Source organism: Phyllostomus discolor, chromosome X (genome assembly GCF_004126475.2).
Source record: "Phyllostomus discolor isolate MPI-MPIP mPhyDis1 chromosome X, mPhyDis1.pri.v3, whole genome shotgun sequence".
Taxonomy (NCBI): Eukaryota; Metazoa; Chordata; class Mammalia; order Chiroptera; family Phyllostomidae; genus Phyllostomus; species Phyllostomus discolor.
Genome location: NC_050198.1, coordinates 69,454,798 through 69,482,189, shown reverse-complemented (window position 1 = coordinate 69,482,189; position 27,392 = coordinate 69,454,798). Strand labels below are relative to the sequence as shown.

General features: G+C 39.4%; 1 pseudogene; it reads right to left on the bottom strand.

Moving 5' to 3' along the window:
• Positions 1-12,300, bottom strand: part of LOC114505526 — a 98,903-nt pseudogene extending 86,603 nt beyond the window's left edge.
• Between the last annotated feature and the right edge of the window lie 15,092 nt (positions 12,301-27,392).

The window sequence follows — 27,392 nt, the reverse complement described above, 5'->3', positions numbered from 1 at the left end:
TGGAGGGAGTGCTGTGTCTATCACATGGTAGGCACTTTAATAGATACTTACTGACTAAGGCAGAGAAGTGAGGTTTCATGGTGCTGGTGTAACTGGGAGGCTGAGTGAGTTGAGGAATTCAGTCAGGGGGAAGACATGTTGGGTCACAAGTGGACATGGACCAGAGTGAAACTGCTGGCAGGAGCAACACACTACAAGACAAAGTCACAAAATAGTACTGTGGCACAGAAGCTAGAGCTAAGCCTGGAGCCCTGAGGCCTAAGATGCTGAACCAAAGAGTTTCCAGTCACAGGAGCCAAAGCCAAGGAGCCAGAGCCATACCACTGGAGAGTCATGGTAAAGTCTGAGCATGCCTGAAAGAGACTCAGTCAGGTAGTAGCCATTTCTGCCCAGGCTGAATTGCTGTTTTACCCAGGCTGTTTTGAATTGCCATAATACATTTTGGACTATGCTTTTTCTGTCTGTTCATCTTAAACTAGTTGCATACATTTCTCTGGTTGTCAATTAACTTATCTAATCTTACCAGAAGTTTAGCTGATCATAGTACCACCCTATAGTTGTATAGTCTTTTAAAGTCTGCAAAATGCTTTTGCAACACTTATATTCCCACAGCAACCCTATGAGGGAGTTGCATTAGGTGTGAGCATTGCCATTTAACAGATAAATCGAGACTCAGAGAAGTTAACTGTCTTGTAGACATTATGACTTCTGGCCAAAATGGAGGCATAGGTAGATATACTTTAGCTCCTTGTACAACCAAAAGAAGGACAACAACAAATTTCTTTTTAATATTATTTTAATCATTGTTCAAGTACAGTTTTCTGTTCTTTACTCCCATCCCAGCCCACTCAGCCATCCCTCCCCACCTCCCTCCCATTTCCACCCCCCCCGCCAGTTTTTGTCCATGTGTCCTTTATATTTGTTCCTGTAAACCCTTCCCATTCTCCCCTGAAATTCCCCTGAAATTCCCTTCCCTCTCCCCTCTGGTCACTGTCAGCCTGTTCTCTATTTCAGTATCTTTGGTTATATTTTGCTTGTTCATTTGTTTTGTTATTTAGGTTCCTGTTAAAGCTGAGATCATATGGTATTTGTCTTTCACCTCCTGGCTTATTTTGCTAAGCATAATGCTTTCCAGCTCCATCCATGCTGTTGCAAAGGGTAGGGACTCCTTCTTTCTTACTGCTGCACAGAATTCCATTGTGTACATGTACCATAGTTTTTTGATCCATTCATTTACTGATGGGCACCTAGGTTGCTTCCAGCACTTGGCTATTGTAAATTGTGCTGCTATGAACACTGGGGTGCATAGGTTCTTTTGGATTGGTGTTTTAGTGTTCTTAGGATAAAGTCCCAGCAGTGGAATTGCTGGGTCAAAAGGCAGATCCATTTTTAGTTTTCAGAGGAAGTTCCATACTGTTTTCCATAGTGGTTGTACTAGTCTGCAATCCTACCAACAGTGCACTAGGGTCCCCTTTTCTCCACAACCACTCCAACACTTGTCGTTTGTTGCTTTGTTCTGGATGGCCATTCTGACTGGTGTGAACTGGTATCTCATTGTGGTTTTAATTTGCATCTCTCTGATAGCTAGTGATATTGAGCATCTTTTCATGTGTCTCTGGATCCTCTGTGTGTCCTCCTTGGAGAAGTGTCTGTTCAAGTCCTTTGCTTAATTTTTAATTGGGTTGCTTGTCTTCTTAGAATGGAGTGGTGTAAGTTCTTTATATATTTTGGAGATTAAACCCTTGTCTGAGGTATCATTGGTAAATATGTTTTCCCATACAGTTGGTTCTCTTTTTATTTTAATACTGTTTTCTTTAGCCATGCATAAGCTCTTTATTTTGATGTGATCCCATTTGTTTATTCTTTCCTTTATGTCCCTGGCTCTAGGGGACATGTCAGTAAAAAAGTTTCTGCATGAAATATCTGAAATGTTCCTGCCTATGTTCTCCTCTAGGACTTTAATGGTGTCACGTTTTATATTTAAGTCTTTTATCCACCTTGAATTTATTTTTGTGTATGGTGTAAGTTGGTGCTCAAGTTTCATTTTTTTGCACATAGCTCTCTAGTTCTCCCAACACCATTTGTTGAAGAAGCTATTTTTACCCCATTTTATGTTGCTGTCCCCTTTGTCAAACATTTTAATTGACCATGGAGACTTGGGTTTATTTCTGGGCTCTGTGTTCTGTTCTATTGCTCCATGTGCCTGTTTTTATGCTAGTACCAGGCTGCTTTGATTACAGTGGCCTTGTAATACAGTTTAGTATCAGGTATTGTGATCCCTCCTACTTTTCTCTTCTTTCTAAAAATCGCAGCAGCTATTTGAATTTGTTTATGGTTCCATATAAATTTTTGAAGTGTTTGTTCTATGTCTGTAATATATACCATTGGTACTTTAATAGGTATTGCATTGAATGTGTAAATTGCTTTGGGTAATATGCACATTTTGGTGATGTTAATTCTTCTGATCCATGAACACGATATATGTTTCCATTTCTTTGTGTCTTCCTTGATTTCTTTCTTCAGTGTTGTGTACTTTTCTGTATACAGGTCTTTTACCTCCTTGGTTAGATTTATTCCTAGGTATTTTGTTTTTCTTTTTGCTATATCAAGTGGGATTTTTTTTCTTCATTTCTGCTTCAGCTGTTTCATTGTTGGTGTACAAAAATGCCTTTGATTTCTGGATATTGACTTTGTATCCTGCTGTTTTGCCAAGTTCATTTATTAGATCGAGCATTTTTTTTTTGGTGGAATCTGTAGGGTTTTCTATGTACACTATCATGTCATCTGCAAACAGTGACAGTTTTGTTTCCTTCTTTCTGATTTGGATGCCTTTTATTTCCTTTTCTTGTCTGATTGCTGTGGCTAAAACTTCCAATACTATATTGAATAGAAGTGGTGAAAGTGGACAACCTTGTCTTGCTCCTGATCTTAGTGGAAAAGATTTTAGTTTTTGCCCATTGAGTATGATGTTGGCTGTAAGTTTCTCATATGTGGCCTTTATTCTGTTGAGGAATGCTCCCTCTCTTCCCATGTGGTGAGTGTTTTTATCATAAATGGGTGCTGTACTTATAAAATGCTTTTTCTGCATCTATCGATATGATCATGTGATTTTTGTCTTTGCTTTTGTTTATGTGATGTATTACATTTACTGAATTGTGAATATTGAACCATCCTTGCATTCCTGGGATGAATCCCTCTTGGTCATGGTGGATGATCTTTTTAATGTATTGCTGGATGCGGTTTGCCAATATTTTGTTGAGGATTTTAGCATTGATGTTCACCAGCGATATTGGCCTGAAGTTTTCTTTCTTTGTTGTGTCTTTATTTGCTTTTGGGGTTAGGATGATACTGGCTTCATAAAAAGAGTTTGGGAGTGTTCCATCATTTAGGATTTTTTGGAATAGTCTGTGAAGGATAGGGGTTAGCTCTTCCTTAAATGCTTTGTAGAATTCTCCTATGAAACCATCTGGACCTGGACTTTTGTGTGTTAGCAATTTTTTTTTTATTACTGCTTCAATTTCATTTGCTGTTATTGGTCTGTTCAGGATTTCTGCTTCTTCTTCATTGAGTTTTGGAAGATTATATTTTTCTAGAAAGTTGTCCATTTCACCTAGGTTTTCAAATTTCTTGGCATACACTTCTTTGTAGTAATTTCTTACAATCCTTTGTATTTCTGTGGTATCAGTTGTAATCTTACCTCTTTCATTTCTGATTGTGTTTATTTGGGTCCTCTCCCTTTTTCTTGATGAGTCTGCTTAAAGGCTTGTGGATTTTGTTTATCTTTTCAAAGAACCAGCTCCTGGATTCATGGATCCTTAGAATTGTGCTTTTAGTGTCTATGTCATTTAATTCTGCTCTGATCTTGGTTATTTCCTGCCTTCTACTTGCTCTGGGCTGTCTTTGTTGTTGTTCTTTGAGTTCTTGTAGATATAGTGTTAGGTTGTTTGTTTGAAATGTTTCTGTCTGTTTTAGGTAGGCCTGTATAGCTATGAACTTCCCTCTCAGGACTGCCTTCACTGTGTCCCATAAGTTTTGGGTTGTCGTGTGTTCATTTTCATTTGTTTCCTGAAAGTTTTTGATTTCTACCCTAATTTCATTCTTTACCCATACATTGTTTAATAGCATGCTATTTAATCTCCATGATTTTGAGTATTTTGGTTTTTTTTTTCCTCGAGGTTGGTTTCTAGTTTCACTCCCTTGTGACCTGAGAAGATGCTTAATATGATTTCAATTTTCTTTAATTTACTGGGGCTTGTTTTGTGTCCTGTCATGTAGTCTATCTTTGAAAATGTTCCATGTGCATTTGAAAAGAATGTGTATTTAGATTCTTTGAGATAGAGAGCTCTCTCTCTATGTATCAGTTAAGTCCATTTCATCTAGGGCCTTGTTACATGCCACAATATCTTTGTTGATATTTTGTTTGGAAGATCTGTCCATCTTTGATAGTGGGGTGTTAAAATCTCCACTGTAATTGTGTTGCTGTCAATATCTTTCTTGAAGTCCCTTAAGATTTTCTTTATGTATTTGGGTGCTTCTATGTTGGGTACATATATATATTTACAATGTTATGTCTTCTTAGTGGATTCTTCCCTTGAGTATTATAAAGTGACCTTCTGGGTCTCTTTTTATGGCACTTTTTCGGAACTCTATTTTGTCTGATATGAGTATTATCAGACAAAAAAGTAGTTTGAGTATTATCAGACTACCCTGGCTTTTTTTCCCTGTCTGTTTGCTTGGAAGATTTGTTTCCAGACATTTACTTACAGCCTGTGTAGGTCTTTATACTGAGGTGGGTCTCTTGTAGGCAGCATATGTGTGGGTCATGCTTTTTTATCCATTCAGATATTCTATGTCTTTTGATTAGAGCATTTAATCCATTTACCTTTAAGGTTATTACTGATAGGTACTTATTCATTGCCAGTTGTATACCTGTGTTCCTCTTTCTCTCTCTCTCTTCCTTCCTTTCCTTAAAGCAGTCCCTTTAGCATGTCTTGCAGAGCTGGTTTGGTGGAGGTGTATTCTTTTAGACTTGTTTTGTCTGGGAAGCTTCTCATTTGGCCTTCTATCTTGATTGAGAGCCTTGCTGGGTAAAGTAGCCTTGGTTGCAGCCTCTGGTTCTCATTACTTGGAATATTTCTTGTCATTCTCTTCTGGCTTAGAGTGTTTCCATTGCGAAGTCAGCTGCTAGCCTTATTGGGGCTCCCTTGTATGGTACTTCCTGTTTCTCCCTTGTTGCCTTTAAGATTCTCTCTTTGTCTTGAAATTTTGCCATTTTAATTATGATGTGTCTTGAGGTGGGCCTCTTTGGGTTCCTCTTGATTGGGGCTCTCTGTGTTTCCTGGATTTGTGTGGCTTTTTTGCTCATCAAATTAGGGAAGTTTTCCATCATTACTTTTTCAAATATGTTTTCTATCTCTTGCTTTTCTTTTTCTCCTTCTGGTATCTCTATTATACTGATATTACTATGTTTCATATTGTCTTGCATTTCTCTTAATCCCTCTTCATTCTTTCTGAGCCTCTTTTCCTTTTCTGTCTCTTTTGGGGTGTTTTTTTTTTCCTACTTTGTCCTCCAACTTGCTGATCCGATCTTCTGCTTCATTGATCCTGCTTTTGATACCTTCTGCTGTGTTCTTCAGTTCAGAAATTGTATACTTCATTTCCTCTTGGCCCTTGTTGATAGTTTTTATTTCCTTTTTCATGTCGACATAGTTTGCAGTGAGTTTGTTGTAGTTTCCCTGTAGTTTCTCATAGCTCATTGTAAGCTCGTTGGTCTTCCTGATAATCATTTCTTTGACCTCAGTATATGATAGTTGAGTTGCTTCTATTTTATTTAGCATTCTTTCTGAGGCTTCCTTCTTTCCCTTCATTTGGGGATTGTTTCTTTGTCTTCTGATTGTTCGTGAGACTCTTCTTGTTAGCCTCTGTTTCTTAAATTGATCTGTTCTGGTTCCATGGGTTTATGGTGTGAACTTCTGCAGTAGAATACGTGTGATATTCAGTGGTGCAGTCTCCTTCGGGTATCCTGGTGTTCACAGCTTCTCCCTACTCTTTTTTGTGATCATTTGGAGGGGTAAGGGAAAATGGTTTAAGACAGCAAGAGAGTATTCTATGATATTTATATTAGTAGCCAGTAGGGAAGAGATAGGAGATCCTTTGGCTATGTATAATATTAACCGTGATCTTCCACCCAACTAGCCAATTTTTAGAAGGGATGGAAAGAAGATAGGACTCCTGTTGGGGAGGGAAGTATTGTGAGTTGGATCTAGAAAGCAGTGAGATCAGATTCTGAGGTAGGGTGAGAGTAAAGTATAGTAAATAGGTGTAGTGTGTGAGAGAATAGAGTTAATCACTGCAGGAATAGAGTTCGGGAAACTGTGAAGTGGACTAAGATCTGGGAGGGGTGTTGTGTAGTGTTTACAATTGTATGGAATAGCTCTTATTTACACTAATATTAGAGCAACAATCATTTGACAGAATCTATGAGATCTAGATAACAAGAAAAGGGAATATAGAACCTTGAGTAGTGTACTAATGGAACACAAACGAAGGACAGTAAATTAGCAATACACTATGAATGAGATAACAGGAGAAACCTGTCAAATGATACGATATAACCAGCCAAGCAAAGAAGACTATACAGAAAGAAGAGGAATACCAAAATATTATTAAAATAAAAAATGTAAGAATAATGAAAAAATGATAATAAATATGCAGTAACTTGCAAGTTCAAAAAAAAAAGAAGGAAAAAAGCAGAGGATGGAAGGAAGAAGAGATAAAATTGGAAAGAAAGGAAGAAGGAATAACACCAGAAAGAAAGAAACAAAGAAACAAAGAGAGAAAGAAAGGAAGAGAAGCATAAGGAATTGAGAGACATAAAAATAATAAGAATTAAAAAATAAAAAGTAGCTTAGAAAAAAAAGAGAAAATCAAACAATCAAAGAAAAAAACCTTTTGTTGGTTTCAAACTGGTCAAACTGGCTTTTCTGGTTTTGCTGCCTTCAGCAGGCTGAGGGGCGATTGGTATCCCTTTTCTGCCTTCTTGTCTAGCACTTAGCCTCTCTTGTACTTTCCCCAGGGCTAGCCGTGCATTCTCCCCAGAGCCAGTCTGGTCCCTCTCTGCAGGGCCCTGGGTGTGGTATCTGGGCCTTCCTAAGCATGTTCTCCTGAGCTCATGAACTCACCACTGTGTGCTCCGGGGTTCATGGGTGTGGGCTCTGGGGCTCTTGAGTGGCATGCACTTCCCCTGAGTTCACGGCCGTGGACACGGAAGATCCTGCGGAGCGCCCATGCCTTTTCTGTGTTCATGGCTGTGAGCTCCGGTTCTTCCACAAAACCACACTCTCTCTGGGTTGTGGATGCAGGCACATGGACAGGTCGCCCTTTGTATCACAAGGCTCTGGTGCACACTCCTCTCAGGGCTATGTGTGTGTGCTGACAGCCCCTGTGTGATTGCCCCTCAGTCATCACTCCCCTCTGTGTGCCTTCAAGCAACCAGGCCTCCCCCGGTGTTGCTCAATTCTTGTTTGGCTGGGGAGGGAGCAGTTGACCCAGCTCTCTCCCCAGTGCCCTGAGGCAAACTGGGGAGTGCGGGGCCTGGGGCTGCAACCTCCCTGGTTCCCCCACTGATCTCTGGTCCCTATTTTCCTGAAGCACTCTCCTTACAGTCTGGTTTTTCAATGTCCGCTACAATTTTTGATCTCCTATCTTCATATATGCTGGGGTACTGTTGGCTGTTTGCTCTAGTTTTTTTCTCCTGTTTGTAGGGGGGAATGGAATCTGCTCCCTCCTACCATGCAGCCATCTTCCCTTCCTACAACAACAAATTTAAAAACAAAAAATAACCAGAACTGCCAAAAATATTGAACTGTATGGAAGTCAGACAACCAAGGAATTTAAGAAGAAACATTCATTCAGAGTGGTAGGAGGGGCAGAGACAGGCAGCTGGGGCAGAGACAGGCAGCTGAGGCAGAGAGGATGTGCAGCAAGGCAGCAGCTAGAGGGTTGGGTAGATGAGGCGGTAGCTGGTGGATCAGGTGGTCCCACATTTGCATGTAAATAAACTGGGAGGAACAACTGGGGAGTCAGACAAACCATGCAATGCAGGGTTCCAGTGCAGGAAAAGAAAGCCTTAAAACTTCTTGCTCTAAAAATCTCTGGGGGTTGTGGTAGTAGAAGAAACTCCCAGCCTCACAGAAGAGTTCATTGGAGAGACTCCCAGAGTCCTAGAATGTACACAAATCCACCCACCTGGGAATCAGCACCAGAAGGGCCCAATTTGCTTGTGGGTAGAGGGGGAAGTGACTGAAAGCCAGTCGAGAGCCCAGGAAGCAGCATTGTTCCCTCTCAGACCCCTCCCCCACATACAGCACCACAATGCAGCAGCGTGAGTTGCCCTGCCCTGGCAAATACCTAAGGCTTTGCCTCTTCAAATGTAACAAGTATGCCAAGACAAAGAAATATGACCCAAATGGAAGAGCAGATCAAAAATCCAAAAATAGACCTAAGCGATGACTAAATAGCCACCCTATCAGATATACAGAGTTCAAAACACTGGTATTCAGGATTCTTACAGAAATGGTTGAGTATGGTTGCAAAACAGAGGAAAAAGTGAAGGCTATGCAAAGTGAAATAAAGTAAAATACACAGGGAACTAACAGTGAAGGAAAGGAAACCAGGACTTAAATCAATGATTTGGACCAGAAAGAAGAAAGAAACATCAACCAGAACAAAATGAAGAAATAAGAATTCAAAACAATTAGGAACCATCCAGAACAACTTCAAATGTTCCAACATGTAAATCATAATGGTGCCAGAAGGAGAAAAGGAACAGCAAGAAATTGAAAACTTACTTGAACAAATAATAAATGAGAACTTCCCTAATCTGGAGAAGGAAATAAACTTCCAGGAAGTCCAGGAAGCTCAGAAAGCCCCAGAGAAGTTAGACCCAAGGAAAGCACAGACCAAGGCACATCATAATTACATTACCCAAGATGAAAGATAAGGAGAGAATCTTAAAATCAGTGAGAGAAAAGGAAACAGTTACAAAGAAGTTCCATTGAGACAGAGATGGCAAACACAAGGCCCAAGGGCTGAATCCAGCCTCTGCCTTGTTTTATCTAGTCCAGTACTTTATTTCTACCCAGTGGCAGTGCCGAGCTCCTTGCCCCTAGTTAAGGAGTAGTTACATTTATACAGTCCTAAAATTACATTCGGCACTTTAAAGGCAACCATGACACTGATGTGGCCCCTGGTGAAAATAAGTTTGACACCCCTGCCTTAAGACTATCAACTGATTTCTCCAAAGAAACCTTGCAGGCAAGAAAGGGCTGGAAAGAAGTATTTGAAACCATGAAAGGCAAGGACCTACATCCAAGATTATCCAGCAAAGCTCTCATTTAGATTAGAAGGGCAGATAAAGTGCTTCCCAGATTAGGCCAAGTTAAAGGAGTTCATCATCACCAAGCCCTTATTATATGAAATGTTAAAGGGACTTGTCTGAGAAAAAAAAAGATGATCAAAAATATGAACAATAAAATGACAACAAACTCACAGCTATCAACATCTGAACCTAAGAAACAAAAAAAAAAAATAAGCAAACAACTAGAACAGGAACAGAGTCACAGAAATGGAGATCACATAGAGTTATCATCGGGGGATGGGGAAAAGGTACAGGGTATAAGAAGCATAAATGGTAGGTAGAAAATAGACAGGGGGAGGTTAAGAATAGTACAGGAAATGTAGAAGACAACTTATATATACAATCCATAGACATGAACTAAGGGGAGGGGAAGTGCTGGTGGGAGGGAGGTACAGGGAAGACAGGAATAAAGGGGAGAAAAGATGGGACAACTGTAATAGCAGAATCAATAAAATATACTTAAAAAAGTAGTTAAGTGTCTTGCCCAAGGTCACACAGGTAATAAAACCCAACCCTTGTGACTGCATGTCCAATGTGCTTTTTAAATCACACTGTAGGTGCTCAATAATTATTGAAGGCATTACCTTGCCCAGTGATATTTACTTTTTCATAGGGGATCTTGAAAACAGAAAAAGCCTGTAAGAAGTAAAGAAGTGACTTTCTAATGATGAAAATTTGGGATAATTTCACAGGAGCTGGTAAACATTTTGGACAAGAGATTGTGCTCAGTTTTTCTCAAATCATACCATGTAGTTGAGAGCCTAGTCTGTGTTCTCCTGAGAATAGTCCTGCTATCTGGGTTGTATGTTATATGCTACCTGAGCCAATGTGGGTGACACAGGATACTCCTTTGCCTCCTGCTCTATAGATCAGACCCTGACCAGTGTGATTCAGTTGGTTGGGCCTCGTCCCACAAAGTGAAATATTCCTGGTTTGAACCCTGGTCAGGGTGTGTAGGTGAGGTAACTGATTGATGTTTCTCTCTCCCTCTATCTCCCACCCTTCCTCTCTCTCGAAAAATAAATAAATAAAATCTTTAAAAAAGGCAGAGTCTGGAGGCACATAGCTTGGCTTGGAACTGAGGCTTGCCATGTACTAATTGTGAAAGCTAGGGCACAATTAGAAGAAAGTTCCTTTACTTCTCTGTGCCTCAAATTTCCTCATCTGTGAAATGGGCAATAATAGCACTGTTTACTGCATGAGGATTAAATGACTATACATGTAAAGAGCTTAGAACAGTTCTTGGCATGTTAGAGATGTTACCTATTTTTAAAAATTACTGAAAGTCTTTGTATTTTATATCTTTCTGGAGAGAACTGTACTGGGTATGTGTATAAATATGAGTGGACTCAGTGAGGCCAATTCAGGTAGGGTGAGAAATGGAGTCTTTAGACAGAGACACAGATTGGGCATGGAATCAGCCTATGACCCCATATGCATCCCAGGACTCTTGAGTATCAGTTTTGCCAAGAGTTGGTTCAGCTAAACAACTTGTAGGTGCAATTTACCTGGGCTACAGACAAGAGTAGCTCATTTTAGCAGCAGTTGCTTTCCTCCAGTGAAGGACATGTAACTATAATTACCAACATATGTGATAGAGCAATGCCCCTCTGGACCCAAAATGGCCAAATGTTTGTATCTTTTTTGTGTTAAGATTTATATTTAATTCCCTGGAATTTTCATGAGTGAATGTTCATTTATTCCCTGGATAACTGGATGGGAAGTAGGCCTGCTTTTCTGCCAGGGCTCTGGGAGGGTAGGCTTGATCACTGAGTAACAGTGGTAGAAAATAAGAGAAGCTTTACCTTCAGTGTCAGAGAGCAGTAGAGAATCCCAGCCTCTTCCCTGGCTGCTCCAGGAAACCTTTTGCAGTCACTACAGTGCCCACTGATCTCTCCACCTCTGATCACTGACTAGCACTGTCTGCCACTCAGTTTGGCAGTTAATTATATACTGCCTAAGGTGAAATCTCCCTCCCCAATTATATGCCATTCCAGGCATACCCTTGTTCTCCCAGCAAAAGCCTGATGAGACAGTTGATAGATATTTCAGAGAGTCCAAGTCATAAATGAACCACTTATTTTCCAGGATTTTCTAAACTTTATCTCTGTACCCAGATCACCAGAAAAGCTCCATAGATGATTCATATTGCTTTAGTCTCCTCCCCCACTCCCAACCCCTTAAAATTAACATTATAAAATTGTTTCATCATAAATGTTAGCTTGTATTTATATTTCCCTTCTGTTGTATTGTGTTTTTAAGTGAAAGCTATCCTAAATCCTTGATGGAAGGAGGGAGCAGATACATAAATCCTCAAAGTATATTCCTCTTTAGACAAAATTATCTCCATAGTTTGAGTCGGGTGTATGTTAATGAAGATGAGGAAACTGAAGAGTTTGTTTATTGGGTAGGCTGTGAGCAGGGAGAGAAATAGGTGAGAGGAAGTGTGTGGCTTTTGAATACCTGCGGCTTCTGAGGTGTCAAAGTATATAGAAATTGTGAAAAATAGAAAAGCTTAGGGCTATGAATATGGCAGGTGACTGGCTGCCTGGGAAAGGAAGCGACAACTTTCTTCCTCTATCTTGTTCCTTGTAAATGTTTCCCAGATTAGTAACCCTAAATTGAGCTGGTGCTGTCTCCCTTCTAGCTCCAGGACACCCCCAATAGATACTTCGGCTGCAGTTTTCTGGGAACTCTGGTGTATGTTTGCCTGCTTGCATATAAATGATTGCAGTAGCATGTGAATGTCCTGAAGTCATCTTCGGTGACCCTTTGGTACATGTGCCCAGCTTACCTTTATCTTGTATATGATCTGTGTGCTTGGAATCTGACATAAAAATGCCTTTCTGGTCAGCTTCGTCATCTTTTGTGATCCTGACCATGGGGTTGACGCTCCTTTTAGATATGTTACAGAGTGAGATCCTGATCTCCAAGGCCCTTTCAGATTCCAGCACTATGAGTCAGTGACCAGGAGCAGAGACAGATTTTTCAGCTGATTGTACCTATAATGTGGGGACGGCAAGATTCTGGCATTACCTATTGGTCATGAGTGTGTGCTTCTGGGAATCAGTAGAAAGTATGTTACCATTTTTCTCTTAAAGTAAAAGCAATGTGTGGAAATCAGATTTCACTAATAAATTAATGGGTGGTTATTTGCTCTATAAAATGACTCACAGAGATTTCTTTAAATAGCAAGCTCCTCTGGTGTGCTTAAAATATGGGTCAATTTATTTTTAAAAAGACCTTTTCACATGCAGCACATTTAGAAACAAGTCTGTTATATAAAGAAAGATACATATGCAGGATGGTTTGGGGTTTGGTTTTGGATTTAACAGACTTTACTTGTCCGAATGAATTAAACTTCTATCTTTGTCCAGGAAAGTTTTATTTTACCTTTGGGAGCTGAAGGTAATTGGATTAGGATTCTTAAGAAAATCAACAGAGAAGTACCATTCATTCTGCCTGCTGTGGTGGTCTCAGACAAATAGATTCTTGTTGCAGGGGGGTTATGATGGTCTCAATGGTTCTTTCTATGCACTTTTCCCCTGGGGTGTCAGCAGAAAGTATGGCATTCAAATTTTTTTTTCTGGAGTATCTAGACTCTCAAAAAGAAGTCAAAAACCTCTGGTAATATATGAAAACATGGAACACATCTGTAATTTTTAGAGACAAAAGGTGACTTTATTGCACATCCCAGTAACATTAGTATATACATAGTCTTAAATTCTTCATGAAGTCAATATTAAGACCTTTAGGAGTGTAAGTTGCTCTGAAAGTTGGGAGACCACCATTAATTTACTGTTTTGTTCTGCCTTTTAAGTCAAGCCCATATGTGCTCAGTTGTGAGGCATGCTGAGATTCAGCAGGATAAGGTAGGAGGCCAAGATTGAGCTGGACCAGGGTTAAGCCTCTTGTTTAAGGAGGATAGCCAGCTATCCAAACCCCAGCATCTAAAGAGGTGGGGTAAATTTCACCTTGACCTGGGCAGGTATTTATGTCCACAGGTTCTCTCATATGATGGTTTGGGCCTACTAGCACAGGTAGAAATACCAAACTCGTGTAGCTTTTGTATCTTGTGCCATTTCAGTTTGTAAACTAACCCTATAGAAATAATATAATGAAAACTAACAGGGGAAATGATAAAACTCAGGTGTGAAAGAGTTTAGTCTTAATAGGTTTAAGTGATTAAAGCTATAAGTAAAGAGTTAAAGAGTTTAGCCTTAATTGATAGGCCTAAGTGCCTGATGCATGTGGAAAGCTGTTATTCCAAAGTTGTGTAGTTTTTGAATAAAGGCTCCTTTTCTTTATCACCAAAAAAAAAAAAAGGAGTTAGGCAAATGGCAGTAGCATGTTTTGGGGTAGATGGATGAAAATGGATGTCTACCATTTTCAGCTAGATTTCAGCTAGTAGCTTGGGAGAGAGAGAGACAGATCTAGTTCAAGAAGAAAAGAAGTGGCTAGAGGTAGATGGAGACTGAGGGACCTAGCCAAGCTGGTTTGGGTTCCAGGCAGGGTTCCAGGTTCAGCAGAAGTCATTGGGTGTGATTTGGGAACTATGGAAGAAGCACAGTCATGCAACTAATAATAATAGCTGCTTTTTATTAGTCACTCATTGGGTGTCACAAGTTATTTTATTTAATCCTTATAACAATTCTATGTGGTAGTTGGTTAGTTTTTCCCTCTGGCATCAAATACACAGTCTCTTTTCCAATACCAACTAATTCTGAAATTCTCTGAAAGCAACTGGGTGTCCAATTTGATTCAGTTCTGACATTCACTATTCAGAGTTAGCTCAGATTTCACAGGTTAAGGGCTTAGTCTCACAAGACTGCTGCCACTAAGATCCCAGCACACAAATGGGGCCCCCAGGTGATGCATACTTCTTCCTGGCTGATTACCAATTTAGATGTCCCTGTGGCCTACCCACCAGGTTTGATAGTTCAGTGAAATGACACACAGAACCCAGGAAAGCACTTTGCCTATTATTACTGATTTATTATAATGGATGCAACCCAGGAACAGCAAAATGGAGGAGATGCATAGAGCAAGGCATGGGTGGGGGGAGCACCGAGCTTCCCTGCCCTCTCTGGGTTTGGCAGTCCCCCGACACACCAACATGTTCACAAACCTGGAACCCTTCCACGTCTTCTTTTTCAAGAATTTTTATAGAACTCAATTTTCAGTCTCTCCCCTGCCTCCTCTCAGGAGGCCCTCTCGGGAGGCCAGAGAGTAAGGCTGAAAGTTCCAACCCTTTAATCACATGTTTGGTCTTTCTGTTGACCATCTTTCAACATAAAGCTATGTAGGGGCCCTAACTTTAGTCAATCATTTACATACATAAACTCAGGTGTTGAAAAAGGCTTACAAATAGCAAAGGATACTCCTACCACTCAGAAAATTCCAAGTGTTTTGGGAGATTTGTGACTGGAATCTGGGACTAAGACAAATATATTTATTATCCTATTGGTAAGTATTTCTATTATCTTACTGATAAGGAACCTTGGGCACTAGGAGATGAAGTAACTTGCTGAAAATTACATAGCTGAGAAGTAGAGCTAGGGATTGAACCCATGTCTGGCTGCTGTCAAAGCCCTACATTTAGCATATCCTGCTTCTACTTTATAGTGTATGTCATGGCAGAGGTTGGAGGGATGGATTGGTGAGGCTGAGATGGCTCCCTACCCATATACAATTATTTAGGGTAGTCAATGCCTTCAGGTATTAGACAATGGAGAAAAGAAAATTCCCAAGCCAACAAAGGAAAAATTAAAGACCAGCTGTGCTAAAAATCCAACATTCCAAAGGCAATAATGCAGAAAACCATTTTTATGTTTCTTTTTAATTTATGGATGACTGGAATCCATATGACTCATGGTCACATGTTTGAGGGAGTGAAGGGAGCTGATCTCCAATAGCAAGGGGAAGTTGAGTTCATCACATCTTTGTTGAAAGCATGCCTGCTTTTTGCCAGGCAGTCTGCTAACAATACCAAGAGGAAAAAAGGTAAATGAAGAACAAATCATGCAGAAACATAACCTGTAAAAAGATTATATGGTCCAGTGATGAACATGTCAAAATGTGTCAACACTTAAGATCAAACAAGTGTTCAGGAAGCTCTAACACCCAACTACCAGTCATTGGCTTGTGGAATTAGCCTTGCCTGCTCTAAGTAATGAGCTTCCTGAGCCTTATCTTCTCAGCCTTAGTTGCTCAAGTGGTGGGAAGGTCTAGAAAGTTGGGTCAGTCTAGAATGGTTGTTATCCAAGGAGGCATGAAGCTCCATTTCCAATAAGGACAGGCAAAGTTGTAGTTATCCATTTGGTCACTTAATCTGTGCTTGTTCAATGAATACTCACTGAGGGCCAGATACTCTGCTAGGTATATTTGAGAGAAAACCATAGGTTATTATCAGGAAGAAAATAATTGTGTTAGATGTAAAAGGACTAGGTGGGTATGTGGGGTGGGAGGAGTAGCAGAATTAGCAGAGTTTAGAATTGAATAGGGTAGAGTTCTGGTGTACATGAGTCAAGCAGTTAAGAGTATATCCTTTTAAGGAGTGTATGAATGCTTAAAAGAATATTAATGGTGTGAACATGCATCTCAAATTGTTAGGCCAGCCATTGTAAGCACTTTTTTGCAGTCTTGAGCTCAATAGAGTTTATTCAAGTATAAGGATATGTCCCAAGGCAGCAGGTATAAGGACAAGAGCACTGGAGTAGGATTAGGAGCAAGGAGATTTGGATGCTAATTCAAGCTCTGCCATTAACTTTTTGTATGATTTGGAGCAAATCACTTAACCTAGCTCCTAGGTTCCCCCTCTGGAATTAGAGTAAACATTTATTATTGTTTTCTTATCCCCACTTTTCAGATGAAGAAATTGAGGCATAGAGAGGACAGACTCTTTCCCCACACAGCAGGGGAAAGGAGGCTTGTTAAAGAAGTGCTGGGTGCTCCCAGAGCCATAGTAGATTGGGTTTGGATTTGATTGATTTTTTTTTTTCAAACAAGCAAAGCATAACCTTAAACTGAATCCTGAATTCTGTTTTTCCCTTGTCCCAACTTTTCTCTCTTATTTCTGCTCTCTGTGGTAAAGAATTTCAACACTATACTGGGCTATAGGGCAGTCTGAGTTAGGAAACCATGAGGTCCCTTTCAGCTCCAAAATTCTATGATTTTGTGACTGTAAATGTGGGCTTTCAAGTCCTTTATTTCATCCTGTAAAGATTGATTGGCAGTCAGCCAGGAGGCATGTTTAGGCCAGATATAGGGGATAGGGATGGCCAAGTAAAAAAACTCCACAGAGAAAACTGGAATTAGAGAGAGGGATAATTGTATCCAAGTTGATGGAAACAGAATGAGTTTGGGTATCTCATCCATCCAAAAGATTAGTTAAAAGGAAAAACTCATGATTATTGCTGCTATTATTGTTAGCTACCTTTATAGAATCACTGACTGTATGACAGGCACCAAACTAAGTTCTCTATATAAGTTACATATTTCATCCTCACAGTAAACTTTGATTATTGTTTTCTTATTCCCACTTTTCAGATAAAGAAATTGAAGCATAGAGAGGATGGATAAATTACCCACACTTCAGGAGAAAGGAGGCTTGTTAAAGAAGCGCTGGATGCTCCCAGAGTCATTGTAGACTGGGTTTGGGGTGATTAAAAAGAGTATACCTTGGTTTTGAGACAAGAATAGGATCTGGAACCCTCTAAGGAGGGATCGAGTGTCTCCAGAGACTGGGTTAAGTGGTAGCTGATTAATTTGGAGGAAAAACAATAAGAATCTGGTGTTTAGAAATCAGACATATATGCAAAGGTAACAAATTTGTTTTGAGGTCCCATCATTTTCTTCAAATGATAATTTTTTGTTTTTATTGTGAATGTTAGTAATGGAAGACATAAACTGGATTTCAATGGCTTGCCTGTAGAGAGGAATGCACCATTTTTTGTATGGACACGCTTGCCCACAGATATAAAGTGTTTAGTTTGATGGTAATTCCCCCTTAGGGAGGCACTGTACTAAATTTATTGGCTGATTTGATGTTCACTACAGTTGGAGCCATTTAAATTCATTGATCTTTAGAGCTATGCTTTGTAGCCCATATCTGGGCAGCAATCAATAATTTTATATTTAGTGTGAATTAAACTGTAACCAAAAGATGGAGTGCTTCTATGTCATGGCTTTTTATTGTAAATAGAATTTATGCTTTCTTTGTAGTAATCAGAATAAATGGAAAAGGAAAGTTTTCAGTATTCCCATTGTGCTCTCAGAAAAGTCACACCCACTCATTCATAGCCAGGTTAGGAGGCATAGCATAATTCAATTTATCACAAATATTAAATTCATGAATTCCATTTAAGTGTAATAGGAATTATTTAGGAATATTATACTCACCATGTTACTGTATTTCAAAAGATCTTTCAAAGAAATCTTTTATTAAATATAATTAAGAGAAAAATGCACATTTTAATAAATGCTTACTTATATAAATTTGATTCACTATTCATGAATATGTCACTTCCCTTATGTGTTCTATGTGTGTTTCCTGCTGAAACATCTATTTCCTCAGATTGTTAATAGATGCTAATAAGAGAGTATATGCTATTTATTAATTTGTTTATATATTGATTGTAATGAACTCTATTCCACTTGTATAAAGTAATTTTCAGAATTCTCAACAAGATTATATAATCCTGCTAACCAGTTCAGTTTCTGTCACTTCGGATAATTCTGGGAACTCCAGTATGGCCCACTTCCTCTCTCTGTAGCTCCTCTTTACACTCTCTTTTTGACCTGCTCTAAAATTTTCACCTTTAAGGTAACTCTGGGAGGCCATGCTATAATAAGCAGATACTATCTGGAAAAGGGAGGAGGATTCTGATCATAATTTTCTTATCATTTCTAGATTTTTCTAAGAATCAGATTAACTAATTGTTACCTTGGAAGACACAGCTTAACCCTGAAAAGATTGGCTGTGTAGTGAATGGTGGTTGGAAAGTCAAAAGATATAGGGTCTAGGCTCTGCCCTGCTGCAAAATAGGTATGTGATCTGGGCCAAGTTTCTACCCATTTTTGGACCCCAATCTTCTCATCTATTGTAGTAGGCTGAATAATGCTCCCTTTCCCAATATGTCCACACTGTAATCTGTGGATGTTACCTTATATGGCAAAGGGGACTTTGCAGGTGTGATTAAATTAAGTATCTTGATATATGGTGACCATCCTGGATTATCTGGGTGAACTCAGTGTAATTACAACCGTTATCAGAATGTGGGATGAGTCAATGGAGGAGGAGGCAATATGATGATGGAGGCAAGGTTGGAGTGATGTGCTTTGAAGACAGAGGAAAGGGGATTCAACTCAAAGAATTCAGGCCACTGGAAGCTGAAGAAGGTAAGGAGAAGGATTCTCTCCTAGAGCCTCCAGAAGGAAACAACCCTGTCAACATCTTGACTTTAGCCCAGGGTGACTGATTTCAAATTTCCAGTGCCATGAACTATAAGAGAATAAGTTTATGTTTCTTTAAATCACTAAGTTTGCAATAATTTTTTATAGAAGCAATAGGAAATTAATACATTATAAAATGAGGAAGTTGGACTAGGCAATCTCTAAGGTTATTTCCAGCTCTAGTGGTCTGTGATCTAGGATAAATCTAGAGTAAATGTTTTAATGGAGAGGAATAAGGGCTGTTTGAATGGATTGAAAAGAAATATGATATGAAAACTAGTTTAGTCTTGGGGACCCTATACAGTTTTGTCCACACATGGCAGAATTGACTAATAATAATAAAAAAGACAGTGGAAGAGATGAAGTGATAAAAAATAAGCCTATATTATTTTCAGTAAACTTTAAAGTGGCTTGTTCTCTTAATGGAATCACAGGATAGAAGATGAACACCAATCAAACTATAATCTCTCCAAAATTTATATCCTCAATTATATTGTAAGTCTGTTAGGCCAGAGCTGGGTGAAGTAGGAGAAGGAGCCCCAGAGTTCTGGACAGTGCCTTTTAGGACTGGCATTCATATGAGACAGTCTTGAGGTTGAGCTAGTCAAAAGGGCAGTTACTGATCAAACATTCTGCTGGGGTGAGGGTAGGCCTCAGAGTAGCAAAGCAGCTTTTAATCATGACTGAAGGTCTTATCTCTCTGTACCTACGTTGACTAATGAACTGTATTCATGCCTGGTCTAGATGTCAGAGACTTTTTAAAAAATTACTGCCTTTACTTCCCTTCATAGGCAGGTACTTAATTCCACCTGCAGGCCCTGAAAGGAAAAATGGCAAAAAAAGAGAACAAAATGGTTAAGTAGTGAATGGACTATGGGAGACATTTATTCATTTTCTCATGTATCCATCTAGCCATCCACCCATGCATCCATCCATCCACCCAGCAAATATGGTTTGAGTACTTGTTCACTGCAAGTCTGTGCTCTGTGTGCTACAGATTATCAAGATGAACTGGACACAAAGCTTAAGGTTGAGTGAGAGAGTTATAAAATGTGTCTAATACCTAATAAAAAGTGTTATGTGCCTTAAGAGAGATATCAGAAAGAACTAAGTGTACAGAAATATCACTGCCTGCCCAGTACTTGGTAACCTCTTATCTTGGAAGATACTTACCAAACAGGATCATAGCATCATCTAAAATCTACCCTCAGGGTGACTATTGTACAGAAAAAATCAACTAGAGGACATAAGTATATTTATATGTGTATGTGTATTCCTTGTGGCATTTTCTAACATGGAATAGATATATCTACATCACTGGGGGATTTTAAGTAAAAAAGAACATTATTGCCTGATTTCCTGAGTCAGCATCTGTCTAACCAATAGAATAGAAGAAGATCCTGGGATCAGAATAGGCACTGTCCTCTTTGCTGTATAGGACATTTGGATTTGTAGGGGATCAGAATGTACTTCCCCCAAATATGCCACTTTAGCATAAGGATTATTTTGAACTGAAGGCATTTGAGATTCAACAGATGAAGAAAGAAGCCTTCCCGGAGCCTCTGTTATCTGACTAAAAGGAAAAGCTCCTGAGAAACAAGTAAAACCGTAAGTTCTCTTTCCTAGGAAAGTTTATGTCTATGAAGAAGATGGAAAGGTGATGCCAAGAAAGACATGCACAAACAAATCTTACTCCATTAGTTTTTCCCAGGTATCTGCCTTTCCACAGTTTGCTGCCCTCAGAATCCTAAAACCCTTTTCCTTTGTTTTATTGCTTTTCTACAAATTTATTGTTCTTTATTAATATGCTACATAAGCCCAAGTTCACACCTTTGAGTTACTCATCACTGAATTTCTCCTGTGTATATGGATGCTACATGTGTTAATAAATTCTGTTTTTCTTAATTTCCAGGGCCCCAGCTGGAGAATCTGGGAAGGTCAGGGAAAGAAGTTTACCTGCAGAATATTGTCTGAATGTCTGTTTATTAAAAGCAGAAGTGGCAACTCAGATGCCTGTAGGGACAGATAGGTTATTTAAATGAGTGAAGCAGGACAAATTATACTTTATTGAAATAAAGTATATTATATTTGTTTTTCCATATTGAATACATAGCAATATTCTTCATTTCTGCAAAAAGTACTCTCCATTTTTTTCTTGAAATATGTGGTCTCTATCATTTGTTTTCCTTCTTTTGTTAGCCACAGAGAGGAGAAATATTTCACCTTTTTTACTAAAAGAAAACAGTCATTAAAATATAATGATAAATGGTCCCCGATATCTAATGGCAGGAAATGGGTAGAGGAGGCAATAGGGAATGGTGAGGAATGTGGCTGCCTGGAAAGTGCGTGTCTCATGTGATGGGGACAGCTTCCAGTCCACTCTGGTCAATCATTGTCACAGGTGAATATGGGACCGGTATTACCAGATTTTCTGATTTTTCAAGAAAAGGTAATGATGTGGATTTTTATATAAAATACACCACTTTTCAAAAAAGGTGAATGACAGCTTTTTAAAAAAGATGTATGACACTGTGTAGGCCACATAGAACATGGCTATAGGCCTCCAGTTAGTGTCTTTTGATTTAACTAATTTATAAACTCTGTGTTCTTGACTCTAGCTCCTATCACTGCAAAGCATAGATTCTAATGTCTTGGTTTGAAATGAGAGTGAGAAGAGAAGTGAGCCTCTTGTTAGAGGTGAGGGTGAATGTGAAGGAAAGAAAACTAGAGAGGAAAAAAGGAAAAAAAAAACTGGATACTTTGTCTCCTTGCCAAATAAATATTGCCTGTGCCATTTCTTTTTCCTGTGCAGCATCCAATGTGTTATATGTCTAAGGATGGTAATTACAGTTTTTGAACAACAAATTGGAACATATGATCTGACAGTGAGACATAGTATTTTGAATGTGGGAATGTCCGAGACAATATGGGACACCTAGGAGACATCCTTATAAAAACACAAATGGAGTTCATTCTAGGTACTCACTGTCTTGCCTTCTTTGCATGTGGCATCCCCTGTAATAGGGTCTTTTGTGGTTTTGCTTTTTAATACTTCAATAACTAAAACTCCTCTAGTGAAATGCAAATATAGTTGACCCTCAAACTGTGTGGGGTTTAAGGACACAGTCAAAAATCTGCATAACTTTTGATTCCCTGAAAATTTAACTATGTATACAGAGGCTCTGTCTTCAGAACACTGAGGAATATGGTTTACTGTACCTTGGCCTGCCATAGTCCCATGTTGGCAGTGGAGAGAAAAGCCAGTGCAGGCCCCTTTCAAAGTGCTTCAATAAATTCAATTTAAAAAGGTGCTTATTGTATTAGGTGGTAGGGGGGGCACAAGAGAAGTGCTGCCTTCTCAGAGAAGGTTCAGACTGTTCTGACTTTGGGGTTGTTTAGTTTGGGATGGCTGCTGGAGACCAAGCTGAGGCTGAACCTTGCCAAAGCAGCTGCAAAGGGAGGGAGACTATAAGACAGCAGTGGTGTCATGGAAAGGTCTGGCCTCTGAGTCATAGCTCAGACTGAAAAGAATTTTGGGGCCAGGCTACTCTGTGTGGGTCCAGGAGTGGTGGCTACCTGGAAGAATGGTAGAGTTTGTGCCCTTCTGAAAAGTACTCAAAAATCAAAATTATTTTAGATTTGCTGGTCTCACAAAACATATACTGAATTAGGCCTACTGGCTACTAGTTGGAGCCCTGAACTGGACCCCCTTTTAGGACCCTAGTTTCGACCTGTAATTATTTGGTAGTACTTTTAAAACTCAAACTGAAAGGGGTTCAAGTGGGTGTGTGACAGATGGCATCTAGAAAGAGATGCTGTTGCTCTTAGAGAATACTGAAGAGGAACCAGCAACTGGCCAGGTTTCCACTTCTCTTCCCACGTAGGGTTTGCTTGCCTTTCTGCCTATGCCCTATGGTCTTCCTGACTTTTTGTTTAAAACAATAAAACAATACTCTGCAAGGTTGCCTTAAATCTGATCATATCTAAAACTTTAAGAATAATTGTTCACATTAATGCTTTCCCCACTTTGCCAACAATCCAGGTGGGGCTTGTTAGGTTGGATTTGTTGACAATCCTTGATTTGACTTCTCAAGTCCTGAAGAGTAATCTTGCACTGGAATGGGGTGTGAGGAGGGGTGAGGCAGCACTGTTTCTTGGACTTTGAATTCTTACTCAGGTCTGTTGAAATTGAGAATGTGGAGCAAGGTTTGTTTGTTTAATGGGGCTTTCCCTGACTACTTATTCACTTACTTCTAGTCCTTGCATGTTGGTGGTATTTGTTTACTGTTTCAGAATATGTGCATGCACTGAGTGGCTCGACTACAAATGTGAGTTTTATACTCATAGAGTGTCAGAGCTAGGAGTATTGGGGATCTTGTCCACCCAAGCCCTTGTTTTACAGATGAGTAAACAGGCCCAGAGAGGGAAGTGACACAGTGATTTAGTGGCAGAAGTAGTAGAACTACTACTCAGGGCTCCTGTTATTATTAATTTTTTTCAATTCAGAGCTCTTCCTCTTTATTATTTCCTAATGTGTGATAGCTCCATATATCAGTTGTGGAGATCAGCCTCCCTCATATATGACTCTTTGACTTTCCTTCCTCAGAAGCCAAAAAATATTAAGTAAAATCCAACTTGAATGGTAGCTACAGTGGAAAAGATTGCTACTGAAAATTATGCTTCTAGCTGCAGGCTTATCATATCCAATAGGAGTTCTCAGAGTGAGTAATCAGTGGGAGGATTTAATATATACACACATTTTGCAGGCATCACCATCACTAATTGCTATTAGCATAGGGTTTTTTTTTTTTAGTTTTCTAGATAATTATAGTCACACAAACTGTTTTAAAAGTCTCATGTTTAAAAAATGAAGCCATATTTTTAATCTTAGTAGTGAGTATGGAGTAGGTGCTCAGTATTATGTATAGAAAAATAAATGCTTTGGTGCAGTTCTGGGTTCTGCTGACCTGTCCATTTGCCCAGGCCTCCCAGGGGAAGAAGCTGTTCTGTCCACATGCCCTGAGCTACAGGAAATGTGATGCCATTTCCTAGTGCAGCAGCAAAAACAAAGGGCTCCGACTATGACATCTTCTCTGATGGCTTCTGCATAGTGTACAGAGAGGGCTTAGAAAATCCTACCTGATAAGCAAAATGTTCCAGGCCAAAGTTAAATGAAAGCATTACTGTAAACAGCCTATCTAGGTAAGCAGGTGCTGTACTTTTAGGCCACCTTGCCAACACCTCTTTATTTCTCAGCATCTCTTGTCCTCAATGAGAAGACAAGTTTTGAGTAAAGACCTGAAGGAAATGAGGAAGTTAGCCCTGTTTAATCTTGTGAAAAAGCTTTCCAGGTGGAAGGAAGACCACATGCAAAGCCCTGAGGTGGTAGAGTGCTTGCTGTGTTCAAGGAACAGCAAAGGTTTTGCTGTGAGCAAAATGAAAAGTCACCGGAAGGTTTTGAGTAAATTCTGTTAAGTTCCAACAATATCACCATGACTGTTTGTTGGAGGACACACTGAAAGTGGGCCAATTGCAGAGTAGGGAAACCTCATCGGAGGCTACTATGGAAATCCAGAGGAGAAATGTTTGTGATTTGGGACAGAATGGTGGCAATGGGGTGGTGAACAGTGGTCAGACTCTAGTGGTAGGACCAATGGAATTTGCTGTGGATGAGATGTGGGGTGTGAGAAAAAAGAGAAGAGCCAAGAAATATCACTAAAGCTTTTTGATCTGAATAATTGGAAAATGGAGTTATTATTAACTGAGACCTGAAGTTTGAGGGAAGATCAGCATTTTGTATATGGGGGTGGAGGAGTGGGGGTGGATGGAATCAGTTGGTCATTTACACATGTTAAATTTGAGATGTCCATTATACATCTAGGTAAAGATGTCTGGTAGGCATTTGGACATATGAATCTTGAATTTAGGACAAAGTTAAGGCTGGAGATTCACATTTTCCCACATCCTTGTAGTAAGGATGTGGTTTATCAGAACTACATGTGTTTTTACAAATGGCACACATCCAGAGGTTTCATGGCTTCCAGTCCCAGTCATTTGAGGCCACATTCCAGTTGGCATGAATACAGACAATCTCTTTCTCTCGCTCTTAACCATGTGAATTAGATAAAACATGTCCACACTTTTCTTTCAAGGACTCCTAGGGATGACTGTGAAGCTCAGAAATACTGCTCCATGGAACTAAGTGTCATAATCTCTGGATCCAGAGCACTGCTTTTCAATTGCAATGGCCTCCTTAGGGGGTCACAAAAACTTTGGAAGAAAGCAAGGAAAACTTTTTTAGCCACCAAGACTACCATTGCAGAACCCAGGGCATATCATGAATGACTTCATCAAGAGGAAATCCTCTTCAAAGGAATGTCAAGGGCAGCCTTGAGGGAAAAAGAAGTTAAAAATGCAACAGGCTGCCCTGGGAGGAGGGGTGGCAGATTGGCTTTGCCTAGATTACAGAATGAATGATTTTTTTGACTTGTGTGCATAGGAGCTTCAGTTTCATTTAGTATCAGATGGCTGAACCATCTCCCTGTAGCCCAGTAGGTACATCCTAGAGCTCAGCCCCAGGTCCAAAGCAAGGGAACTGGAACAGGGCCACTCATCACTCAGCACTTACAAATAAAGTAAATTCCTGCTTGTCTATGTTAGAGTGTGGGAAGCAGGGGAAGGGTAGGAGGTCCTGACAGGAGTGAGTAGTAGGAGTACAAGAAACAGTATTGGGAGTTCCAGGAGGAGAGGTGAGGGTGCATTAGAGAAGGTGTGAGGAGTAGGTGGCATTGAATGATAAGTAGGGTTTGGCTAGACAGAAATAGGGAAAAACAGTCCTAGCAAAGGGACTGCATGAGCAAAGGCAGATGTTTTCAAAGAACTGTAAATTAAAGTCAGCAGAGTTAAAGTAAGTGAAAGACGGCATGAAAAGGAAGACAATGCAGTGTTGTGGTTAAGTACATAGTCTCTGGAGTCAGTCAGATATCAGTTTGAAGTCCAGCTCTGCAATTAACTGTGTAACCTTGGACAAGTTACTCAACCTGTTTTATCCCCTGTTTCATCAATGTAAAATGGAATTAATAAAATTGATGGGATGGGTGTTTGTAAGTATAAAATTAGATAATCTATTTAAGTGCTTGGCATAGCTCTCCATCACCTAACTATCAGTTCTGCTACAAAAGGTAAAAGACTAAAATAAATTACACTAAAACATTTATAGTAGTTATCCTTGGCTTGAGGGATATGGGTAATTTCTCTCTACTTCATTCTTTTCTGTGTTTCTTGGGTTTTCTTTTACAATCATTCTAACAATAATCAGGAAAACATGAATTTTCTTTGTTTTTAAGCATGTATGAAAGGCGGTAGAGTACAAGATTAGAAACATAGATTGAGGCCACATCACCATACACTTTCTTTTATGGCAAGTGTTTCAAACTATGTTGAATAAATTCCAAGATTATATACAAATGTTTCAAGGGTTCCATAGATATTCGATTTAATTTTCTATTTTAAAATACACATATTGAAATATATATTTTAAAGCCACAATAAATTATGTTTAAATATGTAATACATAAAAAATTAACATCTCAGAGACATTAAAATAATTTATGCCACCACTTGACTTAATTTTGTGCAGATCTTATAGTAATGCTAATTTTGCCTTCTTGTGCAAATGAGGTATCTTGCAAGATGAGCTGTTAAAAACTATTAACATTTGTAACTACTTATCTGTGTAAGAATTTTTCTCAATACTGTACAATCAAAACAAAAAAGTAAATAGATCAAATGTTAATATAAGAATGTAGTTCCCTTAACCTTGATTTCAGATTTTTGTGTTTATCAGAACAGACTTATTTTTCCTCATTGATCAAATATAAGATACATAAATGTAATTATTTTTTACTTAAAAAATAAATGTATATTATTCATATATCATTTTTATCAATTTTACAAACTGGGGTTGTGTCAGATTTTTGTCTAGGAAGTCCTCATTTGCTATAGAAAATAAGAAAAGTCTGAAAACCAATATTCTATAGGAATAGGGAATTCCTCTGGAAGTTTTGGGGTAGGAGAGTACCAATCTTATATCCATGCACTTTATCTGGCAACAATGGGATAGGTGGGATGAAGAGGAGTGGGTAGAGACTGAAATATGGGAGACCAGTTACAAGGCCAGTTTAGAAGTATAACTGGGAGTGAATATGGTCTAAATTAAAGGATAGGGCAGTGCACAGTGGAAAGAGAAGATGAATGAGAGGTTCTGGATGTGGGATTGACATGACAGGACATGAGAACTGATGAGGCATGAGAGAGGGGAGTCAAATGTGACACGGTAAGGTTTACACATTCCCCCTAGACAGTGGTAGTGCTGTCCTCTAAGATCATAGACATAGGAAGAGGAGCAGATTTGGGGAGTAGGGACAGAGATGATTTCAGTTTGAGGTACGTTGAGTTTCAGGTGTCTGGGCAGAAAAGTGGGAAAGACATCCAATTAGCAGTTGAAGGGTCTAGAGTTCTG